At 43.1% G+C, this 7,118-nt stretch overlaps 1 protein-coding gene across 3 annotated transcripts in view; it reads right to left on the bottom strand.

Annotated features, from left to right (window-relative positions):
• Positions 1–7,118, bottom strand: part of LOC124281581 — a 55,227-nt gene that overhangs the window by 35,526 nt on the left and 12,583 nt on the right. Inside the window, exon 1 of one of the 3 annotated variants that reach the window (XM_046717526.1) lies at positions 1,800–1,947. The exons of 1 other annotated variant lie outside the window; for it this stretch is intronic. The gene's annotated coding sequence lies outside the window, so the exon portion shown is untranslated. Of the gene's footprint in view, positions 1–1,799; positions 1,948–7,118 lie in introns of those variants that run through there. One more of the 3 variants, XM_046717527.1, reaches the window with a different exon arrangement.

The raw sequence follows: 7,118 nt of genomic DNA, 5'->3' as shown, positions 1-7,118 counted from the left end.
ATGTAAAGACGATGAAAAAACATGTCAACAACGTCAAAAAAACAGATAATTTGGACAGAATTTCAACCCATATTGTTGGTATATCAATCCTAAAACCGTATATAGCTAATTTAGTAGCAAAGGCCTCAAATTTAAAGGATATAACGCCGTATAGGGAATCCAGGCGCTCTCACAACCGTCCTCAAGGGCGAAGAAGGAGAACGTGAAGGGCATGTCTGATCATGTGGCGCATTTTCCCGCCAAAAGAGTCACAAGGGAGATAACACTGGGTGAGTGATTTTACATCCGCCTTTTTGAAGGGAGCTTCAAAAGGGGATTCAAGTGTTCCACTATCATTTGCAAGAAGAAAATGACAAGCAATTAAGCATGAGTCAGGATAAGAAAAAATATGTATACTTGCCCCTATACATAACTATCCAACATTCCAGGTAATTTAGCATAGTTTCTATATTTTCATGTTAAGATAATCACACGTATAATAAGTTCCCTATATAGTTTCTCATCTATATTGTAAGAGTGTTAAATTTGGTTCTCCATTATTAGCATATTTTTTGTGTGTATTTGGAACGACACAAGGTAGACACTTGATCACAGTCTTCCCCTGCACAACAGGATTCCTAGTTGTACAAAAGGTATGTGATAAAAGAGGTATGTGATACAAGAGGTATGTGACACAAGAGGTATGTGATGAAAGAGGTATGTGATGAAAGAGGTATGTGATAAAAGAGGTATGTGATACAAGAGGTATGTGATAAAAGAGGTATGTGATACAACAGGGCGGTGGGGTAGCCCAGTGGTTAAGACGTTCGCTCATCATGCCAAACACCCAGGTTTGATTCCCCACATGGGTACATAGTGTGAAGCCCATTTGTGGTGTCCCCTGCCGTGATATTGCTGGAATATTGCTAAAAGCGGAGTAAAACTAAACTCACTCACTCACTGATACAAGAGGTATGTGATACAAGAGGTATGTGATGCAAACCATCTAAACTTTAGCTGTGCATGTCTAAACCTAATCATAGTCTCTTTATTCATCACTGTACTAATGGTAGATGTGATCAACCAAATTGATTGTGAAGTGATACCTTATAACCTTAGGCCTTATGATTGTAAGAGGTGTTTTGGTCAGAAGCCCTAAGGATAGAGAATGAGGTAACCCACCCTAACCTAACACAGATAAACCAATACATGGTTTTTCGTGATGCACTGGTCCCCAATATCAATGATTCATTCCATGGTCTCAGGATATTATCAAAAGGTATGCTTCTCTGCACTGTAGACTAACATCTAGTCTCTGAAATGAACATATTTAACAGAAAATAAAAGTTCTTAAATTAAGATTGTAAATACAATAAAAAGGAGCCCAGGAACTTTCTTCATTTTCATTTTTCCTGAAGCTGTGGAAATCTAGACTTGCCTCATTTTCTAGACTTGCGTGGGCTTTCTTGGATATATTTGTTTCAGGGTCTGTACGACATACTATCGGCACTGTTACTTAACAGGAACGACCCTTTTGCAGGCAAGGGTCCTTAAAAGTAATAATTACGGGGTCTCCGGACCCCCATGTTTGTGAGTCGAGGTAAAACCCTGCCAACAGATCGCAGAGCCTCAGTTATTTACCGCCACGGTAAACTTCTTGGTACACTGCATGGTCACCTATGAATTGAATGATGTGAAAACACACTCCCAACCATTTAAACAACTTGAACGAAGTTAAACATTGAGACAAACCTTTAATCTTGACATAGGTATGCCAACATTGAAGGTTTTAAAAAGGGTTGCAAGTGAGGTATAAATACACACTGTACCAGTAATTCGACATGAACCACGCAAGAACTTGCATTTTCTGCATTTGTTGTACCAACTTGTCCGCTTGAAGCATAATAAATATATAAATATAAAACATCATTTTAAAATAACATATATATATTTGATTTATGTGAGATATTTACAAATGAGTCCAATTAATTGAAAACGTAGCAAAACAGAGTAAACGAGTGTCACAATGAAATGAAATATGATATTTTCGCTGGTGTAGGTGACATCAAGGAAAGACAACTCTTCCAAAGCGTTTCCTTTGTGTGCTGGCGATTATTGCCTGATTCTGAGTGTATGGGTTCGAATCCCAGATGTGACTCAACAAAAATGAATTCCACATACAACATATGTTACATTGGACAACTTTCTAAATGACATTTATACATTTATAACTCTTCCAAACTCATTCGTGCCAGGTACTCTGGCTGTTCACACTTTTTGTGCCTTCTACGGTGGTAAGATCCATTATATACTCATGCCAATAATGGTTGTCACACCCCTCAACCCCCCCACACACCCCACCCCACCCGCTCTCCAATAAATTTTTTTTTAAGGGAGTGACAACCATTATTGGCATGAGTATAGTCAACATTGTGGGACTATTTGCTAATGTGCTATATTTCACGTATCTGTTACCCGTGTTTGGGTTAAGACAGATCGCAGTATGTGATAAACGATGTGTATGGCGAATGTATTTATTACGCAATACAGACTAGATAGATTCGTGGTGTGTGTGTGTGTGTGTGTGTGTGTGTGTGTGTGTGTGTGTGTGTGTGTGTGTGTGTGTGTGTGTGTGTGTGTGTGTGTGTGTGTGTGTGTGTGTGTGTGTGTGTGTGTGTGTGTGTGTGTGTGTGTGTGTGTGTGTGTGTGTGTGTGTGTAAATCACTTCAACTTCACGAAATTTCTAACCTTTCTCCGATATTTATAGGTGACGATTCAGACTAATGTTGAATGGATGAAAACTAAAATTTTCAAGAGTGTTGGGAGACAATAAATAATAACAATAGGATTTATACCTGCTAGTTTTACAGATATGTTACAGAGTACACATGTAGTTATTATCGACGCGTAGATTACTGGGAACACGTATGGATTACTTGGGACAGGTATGATTTACCTGGGACATGTATATGTTACTTGGGACACGTGTATGTTACTTTGTACACTGAAATGTTACCTGGGACATGTATATATCCTACTTGGGACCCGTCTAGGTTACCTGGGACACGTGTAGATTACTTGGGACACGTATAGGTTATTTGGGACACGCGTGGGTTACTTGGGACAAGTATAGTTTTCCTGGGACAAGTGTAAGCTACTTGGGACAAATAAGTTACTTGGGACCCCTGTAGGTGACTTGGGACACGTATATGTTACCAGGTACACGTATAGGTTACTTGGGACACGTATGGATTACTTTGGACACATATATGTTACTTGGGACACGTGTAGGTTACTTGGGACACGTACATGTTACTTGGGACACGCGTATGTTACTGTGTACACTTATAGGTAACCTGGGACATGTATAAGCTACTTGGGACACGTGTAGGTTACTTGGGACACGTATAGGTTACCTGGGACACGTATTGGTTTCTTGGGACACGCGTAGGTTACTTTGGACACGTATAGGTTTACTTGGGACACGTGTAGGTTATTTGGGACACTTGAAGGTTACTTGGGACTCGTATGGATTACTTGGGACACGTATAGGTTACTTGGGACCCGTGTAAGTTACTTGGGACACGTATTATTTACCTGCGACATGTATATGTTACTTGTTACACCTGTAGGTTACTTGGGACACGTATGTGTTACTTGGGACACGTGTATGTTACTTTGTACACTGAAAGGTACTTTGTAGACTGAAAGGTTACCTGAGACATGTATAGGCTACTTGGGACACGTGTAGGTTACTTGGGACACGTGTAGGTTACCTGGGAGACGCATTTGTTTACTTGGGACACGTTTATATGTTACTTGGGACACATGTAGGTTACTTGGGGCACGTGTAGGTTATTTGGGACATTTTCTAAGTTACTTGGGACACGTGTAGGTTACTTGTGACACGTATAGACTACTTGGGACATGTATAGACTACTTGGGACACTACAGGTTACTTGTGACACGTGTAGGTTACTTGGTGCACGTATAGGTTACTTTGGACACGTGTAGATTATTTGGGACACGTGTAGGTTTCCTGGGACACGTATAGGTTACTTTGGACACGTGTAGATTATTTGGGACACGTATAGGTTACTTGGGACCCGTGTAGGTTACTTGGGACACGTATGATATACCTGGGACATGTATATGTTACTTGTTACACCTGTAGGTTACTTGGGACGCGTATGTGTTACTTGGGACACGTGTATGTTACTTTGTACACTGAAAGGTTACCTGGGGCATGTATAGACTACTTGGGACACGTGTAGGTTACTTGGGATACGTGTAGGTTACCTGAGAGACGTATATGTTACTTGGAACACGTATAGTTTACTTGGGACACGTTTATATATTACTTGGGACACATGTAGGTTACTTGGGACACGTGTAGGTTAATTGGGACACTTTCTAAGTTACTTGGGACACGTGTAGGTTTCTTGGGATACGTATAGACTACTTGGGACATGTATAGACTACTTGGGACACGTATTGGTTACTTGTGACACGTGTAGGTTACTTGGGACACGTATAGATTACTTGTGACACGTGTAGATTAATTGGGACACGTATAGGTTACTTGGGATACTCGTAGGATACCTGGGACACGTATTGGTTGATTGGGATATGTGTAGGTTACTTGGGACACGTGTAGGTTACCTGGGACACGTATTGGCAGCTGGAACACTCTTGGTAACTAGACCGGACAGATGTCACGAATGATTATAGTGATACCTCCTCCTGAATTTCAGTTTTACCACAGCGGCCATATTTGCGGTGACAGACATGAACAGGAAACGCCCGATGATGATTTGGTGCAACACATTAACCTTATGTATATATACTCTCCCAAAAAGAAACGCATCATGAAACTAGCAATTTCATGTAGCAATGAATTAAAAATTGATTCGTGTTACAAAAGGTTTTGCTCTGTTGATGAGTCCTATGGTGTTTATGTTTTGAAACATCACAAATATAATCGTATTTAACAGCATGATTTTCAATTTTGGTGTGTAGTGTCACAGAATACACAATTCACGTGCAATGCACGTGAAAGTCACAATGATCAGATAGTCTCAATGATAGGTATAAAAGGTTAATCGCTGTCTGTCGCTTATTCACTGTATTTGAAATATTGTTGACGAACGCAAAATGACACGTCTAAGTGAAGCTAACCGTCATATCGCCATTGGTTTGCTTGAAGCTGGCCAGTCTCAACGTGCAGTTGCCCGACGCATGAATGTTCACCAAAACACCATTGCACGGCTCTAGGACAGATATCGCCGGCAGAATTCGGTAGCAGATGCCCCTCGTAGTGTGGGCGACCTCGAGCGACCACTGAGGCGCAGGATCGCTACATCCGGGTACATCACCTGCATCATCGAACAGCTACGGCGACCAATACCGCTCGACAAATACACGGATTGAGGAGGCTTTCTGCACGGACCGTCAGGAACAGGTTGAGAGAGGCTGGTTTACGTGCCAGAAGATCTCATTTTGGCCCTGTGCTTCGACAACAACATTGTCGACATCGAGTTCAATGGTGCACCAACGTTCAGGCCTGGAACCTACCGAATTGGGGTAGAATCTGGTTCAGTGATGAATCACGATTTCTATTGGAACGACGCGATGGAAGAATGCGGGTGTACAGATGTCGACGTGAACGTTTCGCCGACGCTTGCGTTACCCAGGTGGACAGATTCGGCCGGGGAGGTGTTATAATGTGGGGAGGGAGCACCTGCCGCAGGAGAAGTGATTTGGTGATTATCCAGGGCAACCTGACAGCTCAACGGTACTGTGACGAAATCCTACGCCCACACCTCCTTCCAATCATTGATCGCCAGAGGGAGTTGTTTCAACAGGACAATGCCAGGCCCCACACAGCACGTCACACCAGAGACTTCCTCCAGATCCACAACATCAATGTGCTCCCCTGGCCCTCAAGATCACCGGACTTAAACCCGATCATCTGTGGGATGCCCTGGAAAGACGGGTGCGACGCCGTAACCCTCAGCCCCAGACACTTCAGCAACTCGCACAGGCACTACAGGCAAAGTGGGCTGCGATTGGGCAACACGAGATTCTGAGACTTATTCGTTCGATGCCGAAGCAGTCCTGGATGCCCACGGTGGTCACACGAGGTATTGACTTCAGCGCCACCAAACGTCTCCATGTGACACTCAAATTGACTTTCCTCGAGTTGGTGCCAAAGACGGATCAGTCTGCATTACAAGATGTTTCAAAATAAACATAAAAATACAGTTGAAATTCCTATATGCTTTTCTTATTCGGGAGAGTATATATATACGAGTTAAGTCCCTCTCAATGAATGCATGTCAGTATCTCTGAACTGGAAATCCCGCTCACCTCATGTATGTCTGAAGTGGAAACCCCGCTCATCTGATGTATGTCTGAACAGGAATTCACGCTCACCCCATGTATGTCTGAAATGGAAATCCCGCTCACCCCATGTATGTCTGAAATGGAAACCCCGCTCACCTCATGTATGTCTGAAGTGGAAACCCCGTTCATCTGATGTATGTCTGAACAGGAATTCCCGCTCACCTAATTTTTGTCTGAGCTGGAACCCCCCTTACCTCATGTATGTCTGAGCTGGAAACCCCGCTCAACTCATGTATATCTGAGCTGGAAACACGCTCACCCCATGTATGTCTGAAATGGAAACCCCGCTCACTTCATGTATATCTGAACTGGAAACCCCGCTCACCTCATGTATATCTGAGCTGGAAACACGCTCACCCCATGTATGTCTGAAATGGAAACCCCGCTCACCTCATGTATGTGTGAAATGGAAACCCCGCTCACCTCATGTATGTGTGAAATGGAAACCCCGCTCACCTCATGTATGTCTGAGCTGGAATCCCCACTCACCCCATGTATGTGTGAAGTGGAAACCCCGCTCACTCCATGTATGTTTGAGCTGGAATCCCCACTCACCCCATGTATGTGTGAAGTTGAAACCCCGCTCACCTCATGCATGTCTGAAGTCGAAACCCTGTTCACCCCATGTTTGTGTGAAGTGGAAACCCCGCTCACCACATGTATGTGTGAAATGGAAACCCCGCTCACCTCATGTATGTGTGAAGTTGAAACCCCGCTCATCCCATGTATGTGTG

This window comes from Haliotis rubra, unplaced genomic scaffold (assembly GCF_003918875.1).
Source record: "Haliotis rubra isolate DU_JTF1 unplaced genomic scaffold, ASM391887v1 Scf285, whole genome shotgun sequence".
In the NCBI taxonomy this organism is placed as follows: domain Eukaryota; kingdom Metazoa; phylum Mollusca; class Gastropoda; order Lepetellida; family Haliotidae; genus Haliotis; species Haliotis rubra.
This window is presented reverse-complemented; position numbering and strand designations above follow the sequence as displayed.